Below are 13,062 nucleotides of genomic sequence, written 5' to 3'. Positions count from 1 at the left end.
TGAGCCTCAGCTCTCAGCCCCGCCCGGCCCAGCGGGTGAGCAGACAAGCCCCTCGGGCTGGTGAGTGCTGATCGGCACCGAACCTCTGTGCGGGAATCTCTCCGCTTTCCCTCCGCACCCCTGTTGTGCTCTCCTCCGTGGCTCCGAAGCTCCCCCCCTCAAAAAACTTTTAAATACATCAAAGAGAAATAAAAATGAAGTGTAAAACTGGAAACAAATAATATACCAAATTTAACATACTCACTTAGAGAAAGGGATTATTTTATGTACTTTTGAAAATAGTAATCTGACTGTATATATACTTTAAGGACAAAAAGTACAATATTGAAATATTAAATATTGCCTGGTAGTTCTATCAGTAGTAGCAATACTGATTTATAATTTTAAATTCATTTATGTATATTGTAAGATAAAGCTATCAACATTTGAATTGGAAATATTAGTATGAATTCTTGTGTGTATTTTTTTTTTTAGCTGTGTTTACTGAAAGGACCTAGAAGCAACGACAATCCAGTAACCATAAATACCTCCAGTAACTAGATCTTAATTTCTAAATACCTTTCCCCACTAAAATTAAACTTCTTAGAGGAATGGTTAATTCCAGATCTGAGGGGGAAAATAGTACAAGTAAACTTGACATTTTGTTTTTCCATAAATTAAGGAAGCTATTAAAGACTAACGGGGCATTTCAGAAGAATATAGTAGCCCACTTCAAGGAGTTCCACTGACCAAATTTGGGACAATTTGAGCATCAAGAAGGAAACTAATTATAATTTCTTGTAAAGCATTGAATAAGCAAAGATCCACGAATTCTTAGTGATACTAGAAAAGGACGTGGAAAAACACTCATTTGTCATGATTTGACGTGACTAATATGGCTAATTCTTACCTTAAAATTCATCATTGAAGGGGAAAAGGATGAAATACACCTTCTTTTTTTAGGAGGAACTGCCATTCATCCCCTAGACCATAAGGAAACATTCTTTATAGAAAAATGCCATCCAATACATGTAGAAGGAACAATAGAATTAGAAGAATAACCATTTTGCAATCCGTGATGAAATAATCATCTCAGGTAAGGACAGTCAAAAGATGCTGAGGAGGATTTGGGGAGGAGGATATTTGCACACTACCAAAATATCATCCCACAGACTAATTGGCTAATGAACATACCTTTATAATGGAGAGGTTTGCTGTCCACACTTTAACCAGTTATCAAATTTAACATTTCTAATGGTGAGATGAGCTAACATTATGTATCCCCTGATAAGATGCATTATCCTCGTTGCATCACCTCTAAAGTATTATTGCTCAAAAAGTTTAATTTAAATCTTGCCAAGTGGACTTCCCTGGTGGCGCAGTGGTTGGGAGTCCGCCTACCAATGCAGGGGACACAGGTTCGATCCCTGGTCCGGGAAGATCCCATATGCCACAGAGCAACTAAGTCCATGTGCTGCAACTACTGAAGCCCGTATGCCTAGAGCCCGTGCTTCACAACAAGAGAAGCCACCGAAATGAGAAGTCTGTGCACCACAACAAAGAGTAGCCCCTGCTCGCCACAACTAGAGAAAAGCCCGTGTGCAGCTACAAAGACCCAATACAGCCAAAAATAAATACATTTTAAAAAATTAATCTTACCAAGCCCTCGGACCTATTTACCAGTTTACTGGAACAAGTTAAATGCCATCACAAAGAAATAATCAGATTTGTCTAGAAATGTGGCTACAAGACCAGTGGCCTAGGTTTCAAAAAGTTGATATTTTTTAAAAAGCAGGAGGTACGTATTAGATTAAAAGAGAAAAATGAGACGTAACAACCAAATATAATGTGAATCCTGAGAAGAAAAAAAACAGCCCCTGACAGCTGTTGGCTGAGCCGGCCTGACTCTAACAGCTGGGTCATGGGGTTCTCCTGGTGAACATAAACGCTTCACAGAGCACCAAAGTCCCTTCACTCTGTGACTTTGATGGAGCACGACAAGAACAAGACTACTCTGAGGTCCTGCCTAACAGACAAAACAAGAACATTTTCCAAACCACAAAAGGGCCAAACGTTCCTCTTTCCTGCTGTGTTCTTCCTGCTTCCAGATAAAAATCCAGAAAATCCTAGAATTGTCCTTGTTTTTGACCAGTCCAAGCAAAATCCCCAGGCCCCACACCCTTCCACGTGGCAGCTCTTTCTTTCCTTGCACAGAATCAATCAATCCAGATTTGTTCACATATGTTCCTAGTCTTTGGCTGGAGGGCATCACCACTTTGATTAGATCCTGGCTTGAAAAAAGCAAAAGAAAACTCTAAGAGACATATTGGGAAGAATTATTGAAATTAGATCATATAGTATTTGTCTTTCTCTGTATTATTTGTATTATTATTTGCCTTTCTCTGTATTATTCTTTAACTTTTGAAAAGAAATAGTACAATAGTCAGATATATACAAAACTTTTTTTTTTAATTTGAAAAATGTCATTATCAGAAGTTAAAAAAAAATCCCAGCTCCCCAGCTTTACTACTTATAAACTAAGTAAATAGAAACTAGGTATTCTTTTTAAACTTTCATGTTATCTTCTATAACATGGAAATAATGGAAGTAATTTAATATAATTGGGGGGATTCAGTGACAATATTTTAAGTTATCAGTAAAGTACTTGGCACATTTTATTATCATTTATTGTTATAATTATGAAGATGTTATAAACACCTTTGTACATAAAAGTGTGTGTACTTATATGACATATGAGTATTTCCACATCATAAATTTCTGAACAGGGACTTTCTGGGTTAAATGAATATGAATATTTTCTAAATTAAAAAATTTATTTACCAAATATTGCTCTACAATGATTGCCCATAGACCCACTCTGACACCCGTGGAACCTAGAGCAGACGCACAAGTGGAGTATGCACAAATACTTAAAATAAACCAAGCTACAAACTGTTTAATGACATATTTTATATCCTCCTGCCTTGACAAATACACCTTCATTATCACCTGAAAGGCTAGCTTCAACTTTAGAATTCTCAGACACCTTGAAGTTCCAGGATGTTTGAGATGATGTGTGGGTCCACAGCCCATGAACCATCTCCCCTCTTCTTCCCAACCCTGGCTCCTTTCCACAAGGCAGAGCCTTTCATGCTTCCCTGTGAATACCTCAGCTTCAGGCTTTATCCATAGCTCTGCAAGCAGCCATACTTTGGTGGCCCTTTCAGGCCAAAGGTATTAGCAGCACAATCTGACCTTAGGAAAATAGACCAAGGAGAGAGGTCTGTGTAGTTTATGATATAGGCACTGGGCCACTTGTGCAGAGAAGTGAAGGGTCCTAAATACTTGGAGTATGATCTTGAAGGGGAGGGGTATGGGCTCCAGGTGGGTCTGTTGTCTCAACCGCATAGAATCTTACTCCAGTGTGGAGGTATGCAGCAGATGAAGGCCAGAATGGGGTTCTATAAAGTACAGAGAGGCCCCTCTTTGCTCATGTTTAAGGGAGTGCTGATTTTATTTTATTTTATTTATTTATTTATTTATTTATTTTTGGCTGCGTTGGGTCTTCGTTGCTGCGCGTGGGCTTTTCTATAGTTGTGGCGAGTGGGGGCTACTCTTCGTTGTGGTGTGCAGGCTTCTTATTGCAGTGGCTTCTCTTGTTGTGGAGCATGGGCTCTAGGCGCACAGGCTTCAGTAGTTGTGGCATGTGGGCTTCAGAAGTTGTGGCTCGCGGGCTCTAGAGTGCAGCCTCAGTAGTTGTGGTGCATGGGCTTAGCTGCTCCGTGGCATGTGGGATCTTCCTGGACCAGGAATCAAACCCATGTCCCCTGCATTGGCAGGCGGATTCTCAACCACTGCGCCACCAGGAAAGCCCCTGACTTTATAAATTTATATTCCCATTGAATTTGCCTATTCCATCACAACATAATAATGCTGGATAATATCCATTTTTGAAAATATTTACTAATTTATTACCTGAGAAAATCTCAATGTTGTTTCAACATGAATTCCTATAATTACTGTTAAACATTTTGGCATTTGCGTCCATTTGGGTTTCCTCCTTGGTGAACCAAGACCATTTTAGTTTTTAATATTTTCCTATTGAATTGCAAGACTTTCTATATGTTAGAGAAATAAGCAGTTTGTCATAAGGGTTGCAAACTTTTCCCCTCTCCCCCTCCCCCGTTTTTCTTTAATTATATTTGTAATAGAGTTGGTCATCTAGAAGTTCTTAGTTTCAACTTTTATGTAGTCAAGATTAATAGTCTTTTCTTTACGGTGTCTGGGTTTTGTGTCATGGTGAGAAAGATGGTCTCCATTCCAAGATTATGAAGTTATACACCCACACTTTATTTTCATCTAGCACAATACATTTTCATTGTTTTTACATTAAAATATTTGATGCATCTGGAATTTTTTTAATGTAAGATTTGATTTGGGTCTCATGTTCTCTTTTATTCCAAATGGCAAGCTCATTGTCTCAATTGCATTTATTAAATAATCCATCCTTTGGCACGGGTGGTCTGACTTGTCCCTGCTGTAATCATGTTTTATCTCCTTAACAACACTCTAAACTCAAGACAAGGACTGTCTTTCTTCTCTTGGGACCCCCATGTCTTTGGACAGGTCCTAAGCATTCAACAAATTCTCTGGATAAATTGGAGAGCTTGCTGTCATCTAGTGAGAAAATGGTTATTGCAAAGATTAAATGAAATAGTACCTGTAAAGTTATTAGGATAGCATTGGTACATATTAAGGTACTACTACTATTCTTTTGTTTAGGTTAAAAAATTATGTCTAATATTATATTTAGACAATGGTATTAACAACATACTGAGAGAAGAATTTTTATCATTTTGGTCAAGAGACTCTTCATTTCTTACCAACTGCAATGCATGAGTCACTCCTTACCCTCCTATTCTCTATCATCCCCAAAGCACACAGTGGTTAGCAAGCAAATAGCTGTACATGACAACTGACTTGGTGTTCCCAGCTGACCTCAGATTCTCTTTTGTTTTTTAATTCACATGGTTTACTATCAAGATCAAGATATTATGGGGGAGGAAGGAGTAAAACACAATAGTAATGTGGTTTTCTGTTTTGTTTTGTTTTTTTGCTTTTGTTGTAAATATAATAATGAAGAAAAAAGATTTTTCAAAGGCTGTGTTGAGTTCATATTTACCAATATGTAATTCTAGCTGTGTTAATTTCCCGAGGTCTATTTCCTGCTATGTCTTTGCTTTTTGGTCTCTAAGCCTTGCATATGAGATTTCTAACCAGGTACTGACACTTCACAAAGAGCCTACTTCCCATTTATTTCCCACCAAACTTCCTGAGGGCAGAGCTTCTCAAAGCAGACTGATAGAGTCACATGAGCCAAGTTCTAGCTTCTAGACAGCCCTGGGCAGTATGAACACTGCCCCCCCCATTGAAGAAATGTCCTAATTATGGTGAATCTTTGTCCATTCTGCTTCAGCTCTAGTAAAACCAACTTAACAAACATGTTCTGAGCAAATACTTTGGCCCAGCATCGTCCTGAGTGGCTGAAGTGTCCTGAAAAGAGCACGAGTTTTGTAAGCAGACAGATCTAGTTTGGAAAGATGGGCCTACTGCTTTGGGCCCAGTGAAGTTACTTAATCTCTCAGTTTCCTGATCTATAAAACTTGACCATGTGATTTGGAACAATCCGCATGCAAATGGGTAAGGTCTGTCAACTGTAGCAGAGTAATCCACCCAAGCAGTATCTGGAACCCAGAAGTTCCAGAGAATAAAGACCACATGATGATGTCACTAATTACTAGCAATACTGCTACTCTGCACTGTGCTCTTTTCACCTGAACTCTGTACGTCTTTGGTTATCTGTAAAATGGGGATCACAATTGTACTTACCCAAAGGGTTACTGAGAGGATTAAATGAGATAATACAGAATAGAATTGCTCTGGCACATAGTAAGGAACTCTATTACCATTTCTTTTGTTTGTTTTATTTCTATTTTAGATAATGGGATTAACATGACTAAAATATTAAAAGAGAAATAGCTGTTAATTTACCTTTTGTTTCAGAGGCTCCTTTAAGAATGTAATAGCATGGAACAAGCAAGTCACAAATGAAAAAAGATTAATAATCAATATAATTAAACAGATATTTACTTACTCAAAACTACTTTGTATTTGAAGAAATAATTTGTATTTTAAGAAATACAAATTAAAACAAAGTTAAGTAACCATTTTCCACTTAACATAAGGGAAATATGATACTTAATATAAGTAAATTTAGTGATATTTACTGTTAGGATGTGTGAGAAAAGATGGTCTCACACATTTTTAAGCAGTATGAATTAGTGTAACATTTTAGGAGAATAATTTGGCAGTGTCTGTCCCAATTTAAATGAACTTTCTTATATACTAATTATCCTAATTCTAGGACACATGGAATATTTGTAACAAAGTGTGAAAATTAGACATTCACTCATCAAATACTTTCTGAGTGTCAACTCGACTAGGATCTCTTCTAGGCACAAAAGGAAAAACTGCTCTCAGGACTCAGAGCTAAGACGGAGAATAAGCACAGATAACACCGTAACTTCTGGTTGCTTTAAAAAGTTATAAAGAAAGTTATGAAGAAAAAGAAAGCAAGTTAAGAAAGTCGAGTATGGGGAGAGGGATGGTTGATTTTGATGGTGTAGAATGGTTTCTCTGAGGAAACTGAGAGCACAAGGGCACCATCCAGGGGAAGGTCTAGGGCAAGAGATCTCCAAAGGTCTGAGGCAGGAAATTGTTTGACACTTTAGAGAAACAGCATGAAGGACAATAACAACACAATTCAACATAAATGGACATGGATAAATAAAGATAAACCAATTCTATAGTATACTGTGTAGTTGCTACAAAAAATGTCAAAAAGACATCTAAGATATAGGAAAAATACATATTGAACAATATATGTATAGTAATTATATATAATATAATTGCATTGAAAATATAAATATGTACATATATTCGTTATATATATATTTTTGTTTGTTTGTTTGTTTGTTTTTTGCAATACGCGGGCCTCTCACTGTTGTGGCCTCTCCCGTTGTGGAGCACAGGCTCTGGACGCGCAGGCTCAGCGGGCCCAGCCACTCCGCAGCATGTGGGATCTTCCCGGACCGGGGCACGAACCCGCGTCCCCTGCATCGGCAGGCGGACTCTCAACCACTGCGCCACCAGGGAAGCCCTGTTATATTTTTTAAAAATTAGAATCTGCTACTATGAACTTACGCTACATTACTAATTTTTAAAAATTATATGTGTATATATTTCAAATTCATTGCATAGTACAAACTCTTTCTCTAGTATATACAAAATATGCACAAATTTTGCATGCCCTTTTTGGAGCCTCCTATATTAGATTAAGAATTCCTGAGGCAGAGGTTAGGAAAAGGAGAAAAGAGAGTGAGACAAGTCATGTGATGTCAGCATTGTTTTTGAGCTGTTTGGAGGGCAAATCACAGTGTATATTTCGGAGTTAAATCTCTTGGGAAGACAGGGCTTCCTTCTTGGTGCAGTGGTTAAGAATCCGCCTGCCAATGCAAGGGACACGGGTTCAAGCCCTGGCCCAGGAAGAGCCCACATGCCGCGGAGCAACTAAGCCCATGCGCCACAACTACTGAGCCTGCACTCTAGAGTCCACAAGCCACAACTACTGAAGCCCATGTGCCAAAACTACTGAAGTCCACGCGCCTAGAGCCCGTGCTCCACAGCAAGAGAAGCCACCACAATGAGAAGCCCGCTCACCGCAACAAAGAGTAGTCCCTGCTCTCAGCAACTAGAGAAAACCAGCATACAGCAGTGAAGACCCAATGCAGCCAAAAATTAAATAAAAGAATAAATAAATAAATTTATTTAAAAAAAAAACTCTCGGGAAGAATTCTTGAGGCTGCTAGCTCTGGAGCTTAATAATCATACAATTTGGCTTTTGCTCTGTATTCATTAGGCAACCTTCTGAATATGACTTAGCTTCTTGTGTGAATCAGTTTCCAGGGAAAGATTATGCTGATCACAGTGGTCACTTGACAGCTCTTCTTTTAAAAGATGTTCATTAGTACGGGGGTTTCTCACTGGTCTTCTGTGAGTTTAGTGGCATGAAATTGTCAATAAGAGATGGCCATGTACTTGTGCATGGACAAATATAGAGTCCAGGAACATAAAACTGAAGACCAGTTCAGGGATCAGGGTAACCCAACCCCTTCCCCTTGGGAAGAAGCAGCCAGAGGCGTACTGAGCATCTACAATATTGCTCCAACATTCACCCTTTCAGGCTGATGTGAACATTAGATCAAATACCACATGTAAAGTGCCAGGTGTGGGGCCTGGATAGACTATGGTGTTAATGTTGTCTGCTCCTCCTCGACTATACAGCACTCAAAGAGTTTATAATATTTTCTGAGAGAATGAATTATTTACTAGAAACTAGAGAATACACCACAATGCAAGGTTAGAAAAATATAAGAATTGACAAAATTTATAGTAGTTGAGGAAGTTACAAGGGGCCAATGGAATTTTCTGGATAAGTCAAATTCTAAACTTGACTTACCCTGGATTTGATTGCATTTCTTTGATTAAAAATTCCAAAATTGTGGAATTTTCCAGGCTTCAGAACTGTGAGAAAAAGTTTCTATTATTTAAGCCACATAGTCTATGGTATTTTGTTAAAGCAACCTTGAACAGACTAAGATACCTATTGTTGCTATCATCTCCTTCCCCTTCAGATTTCTAGGTTTGAGTTGCTGTCCAGGAATCTGCCATTTTAACCAGGTAATTCTGATGTGGGGGGGTGGGGGGTGGGGGTGGTCTTCAGAAGACACTTAAAGCACTGAGGGTGGTCCGTTCATACACTGCAAAATTGGTGTCATCCTTTATACCCATCCTGTATCTTTCCACCATGTGCACTCCCACCACTGGACGAACTCTCCTAATGATGCTGCTATTCTGGCTATCTCTCAGGAGGCTCTTACATAAAAAATATAACACTACCACCAATCACTTTAAAAGGTTGGGGAAAAAAGTTATTTTAAGATCATAATATTTGTAACTTTCAGAAAAGCAAAGAATGTGATCGTTATAAGGGTTTAAAATACATTATAGAAAATTAAAAGAGAGTAATATGATTTAAATAAACAAATAAGGTCTTGCTAACATTTTAACACTGACTTTTTAAAAAATATATATATATAAGCAGACAAAGGGCATCTCCATCCCTCTTGTGAAAAGGAATAAAGCTCTGGTCACAGCTGTTTCTAGGTTGTGTTTCCAAAACTAGCTACACCAAGTCTTTCTCTTCAGTAGGTGCCTGTCCAGACTACTTTTCCATTTAGCAAAGTAAACTTTTCTCACTGCCACCTCAAGTTTCTTCTTATTAGTTCATTCATTCAAAAAAAAATATGAGGAAGCAAAGGTGAACAACCCAGAAATGGTACTGAAACCGTGTAACTCAGGTTGAGACTTGAACCCACATGGCCTGGACTCCAACCCAGCCAAAACACAGATTGGGACTTGAGCCCATGGTCTTTTAACTGAGATCACATACCTGGTATCAGGACTTAATGAAACTCAGGTTCTTGATGTCTCATCACAGAAAGAATTCAGTGAGAGACAAAGTGATTGGTAAGAAGAGGATTTATTTAGAGAGAAACACACCCCACAGACAGAGTGTGGGCCATCTCAGAAGGCAAGAGCAGCCCCAGGGTATGGGGTTGTCAGCTTTTACAGGCGTGGGTAATTTCATAGGCTAATGAGTGGGAGGAGTATTCCAGCTATTTTGGGGAAGGGGTGGGGATTTCCAAGAATTGAGCCACTGCCCACTTTTTGATCTTTATGGTCAGCCTTGGAACTGTCATGGCGCCTGTGGGTGTGTCATTTATCTTGCTGATGTGTTACAGTGAGCGTATACTGAGACTCAAGGTCTAGTGGAAGTCGACTAGTCCACCATCTTAGACCTATTTGATTCTAATCAGTTTATGTCCTCAAGCTATGTCATTCTTTAAATGTTGTGCCCTGCCCCTTTCCCTCTTGTTTCAGTACATGCCTTCATGGATCTTCCATTCTGTTGGGAAGACAGATGAAGACCAAGATGATCTAAAATTGTGACGAGGTCAATAAAACAAATATAACAAATATGAGATGAGGCAGGATGGGAAGAATAGAATCTGTTTTGTAACTTTTACTATGGAATATTTCAAACATATACAGAAGTTGATAGAAGTATAATAAATACCCATATAATACAGCTTCACCAGTCTCCAACACATGTCTGATCTTGTTCTGTCTCTAGCCCATTCATTTATTCCTCTCTTAAACCATTATCACACCTGAAGAAAAATAGTCTACTTTTTCTATTTTCAGTGATGGAACCTACTTTTCATAAATTGGTCTAAGAAGTCCTTACAAGCAGTAATGAGTGCAAAATCACAGACATGGGAAGAGATTGGCATGGCTTTGGCTAGAAGAGTTGATGGCCATAGGCAGGGTTCCCATATATGGGTATCTTTTGGCCTACACAGTGGTTTAAAACAAATTACAATTCTGTACCAGTATTTTTGCATGGAGTGATTACTTTTAAAACCTGGATTTCTGACTTCTTTTGAAAAATCTGAAAATGTGGCAATCAGGGACCCACATAGGGATTCTATAATCATGGGGCCAAGAAGCATCTTCCTGTTGGAAAGGGTGCATGTGAATACACTGGTCTACCCCACCTCCCCTTTCATTCACCAACAAAACCTACCTGCCCCTGTAGGCATCAGAGTTTGTGACTCCTCTTTTGTAGCTGACAGGAAGTCAGGGGTCTGGAGCAGAGTGAACAAGGGGAAGAAACCATTTGAAGAGGTAAGTGGGGATCAGATCTTTCAGGACCGATAGGCCCTAAGAAAGAGATTAGGTGCGACATGATGGAAGAGTTTTAAGTAAGGGAGAAAATTTGCATTGTAAGGTCAATCTTTTGGTTATGTTGATGAGACTGAGGGCAAGCGTGAAAGGAGAATGGCTGGGAAGCTATGGCTAAATGCTAGGGAAGAAATGACAGTCTGGACTAGAGATTGGCAGAGGAACTGGGAAATTCAAGTTGTATTATGTAGGAAGAATCAATAGGACTTGTTGACATATTTGAGTTGGGGCTGGAAAAAGAGACAACTCAAGGGCTGAGAGTGACATTTGGTTTTCCGACTTGATGCAATGGCTGGGCAATGTGGCCATTTATGACAGGTGAGGACTGGCAGAAGGAGGCAGGGAGATAGTGCTCAGGAAGAATCCCAGAGCACAATTTTGGAATCAATGTGAACTGTCTGTGAAAATCAGAAGTGAAGCTGCCACATGGGCCTTTGGCTAGAAGAGTGTGAAGGTTGGCAAACAGGCATTCCTCTCATCTAGGCTTAGAAGAAGAAGCCAAGTCCTTTTTAAAAATCACCACCCTCTGCCCCACACTTTCCCACCCTCAACTTCAACCAGCCACTGCAGCAAATGCAAGAAACATTCAATGAAGATCTTCTTTCTATAAGGTAGTCTCTGATGAAGTCCAAAGATATGAGGATTCCCTACCCTTACAAAGATCACAGTTTGAGGAAAAATTCTAGGCTTTTAACCACGCATAGTTTAATTCTGAGCATGGGTACTCAGCTAACTCCATCACACTTAAGTCAAAGAAATGGTCTGGGAGGGTGGGTACTTGTGTTGGAGGTTGGAAGGGTGGGTGTGTGAGGAAGTGGTGGAGGAGGCAGGGGAGTTTGGCTCAGTGCCAGCAGACAGAATCCAAAGAGTACAAAAGAGGTAGGAAGACCATACATGGGAGGGGAGTCCACAAGTGACAGGGGAGGCGCTCAAAGAAGGGCAGTCCAAGCACAGACCTTTGGTGGATGACCTCTGTAATGCCAGACACTTCATTCTCCCTCTCTGGCCTTCTGGACTTCAGTTTTTTTCTTATCAATACAATGAGGATTTAGACTAAATAGATGGTGGTTCTCCATCTCACTGGGGAAATGTGGCTATGGTGGGATCCATTATGAGGTTTATATCAATTAATATTTTTAAATTTTACGAAGTATTGAATTGGCCTAAAAGTTCATTTTGGGTTTTCTGTAAGATGTTAAAACCCAAATGAACTTTCTGGCCAACCCTATACTAAATGATGCCAATCATTTCTACTGTGTATAAATTATATTGGAATGAATTGCGTTTGCTCTTCAGTAGGAAAAGGACAGGTAGGAATTACAGATAACCTTGAGGAGTTACTCATGAATCATCATCAACGACCCCTCTCATCTGCTTCAGCCCCACTTACCAACATTGAAGAGTTATGGTGATTTTGAATCATCTTTTTTTCTTTTAACCTAATCACCAAGGTTTTAGAGTACTGTCAAAATCTAAGAATAGGTCCTACATGTGACCAACATTCATCATATTCATCATAAATATCTTTTTTTAAAAAAACTAACAATAACATCTGTGTACCAGTACTGGTACCATTTATTCAGGGTGGTAACCAAAACAAGTTCCCAACTCCACTGCTAGACTCTAAGTGCCTCGAAACCTGGGGGAAGGGAACAGGTACCCAGGGCATCAAGTCTCATTCAGCTCTGCAGCATGCAGCATATTCTCTGGCACATAATAGAAGCTAAAAAAAGGTTTGTTGAATTCAGTTGACTGATTTGGTTGGAAAAGTTCACATAGCAGTGACGAGAGCCATAAGATACTCCAACTGCTCCAAACTGTAGTCTTTTGCTATGGTGTGTTATTTTGTGTGTATTTTGATTTTTTTTTAATTGTAGTCAGTAAATTAAAATGTGGCAAGTTCCCACAAAATACTGGGATTCCAGATTCCACTAAAGTTTGAGAGACCCGGCAACTCTAGGTCTTGTTCTGGAATCGTGCTTATGGACAGGGGTGAGTAGTAGCTGTCCTTGTTGGTTGGCCTTTGCTCTGCACCTGACATTTCCCACCAAATCCCGGGCATGGATATGTATGATGATGTCTCTTCTAATAGAAGAAAAATCCTTGGCCTTTTTTTCATCAACAGTGAGAAAACGGGGGTGCAGGACTTCCAAGAAT

Source organism: Leucopleurus acutus (genome assembly GCF_964270905.1).
Source record: "Leucopleurus acutus genome assembly, chromosome: 2".
NCBI classification, from domain to species: domain Eukaryota; kingdom Metazoa; phylum Chordata; class Mammalia; order Artiodactyla; family Delphinidae; genus Leucopleurus; species Leucopleurus acutus.
This window is presented reverse-complemented; position numbering follows the sequence as displayed.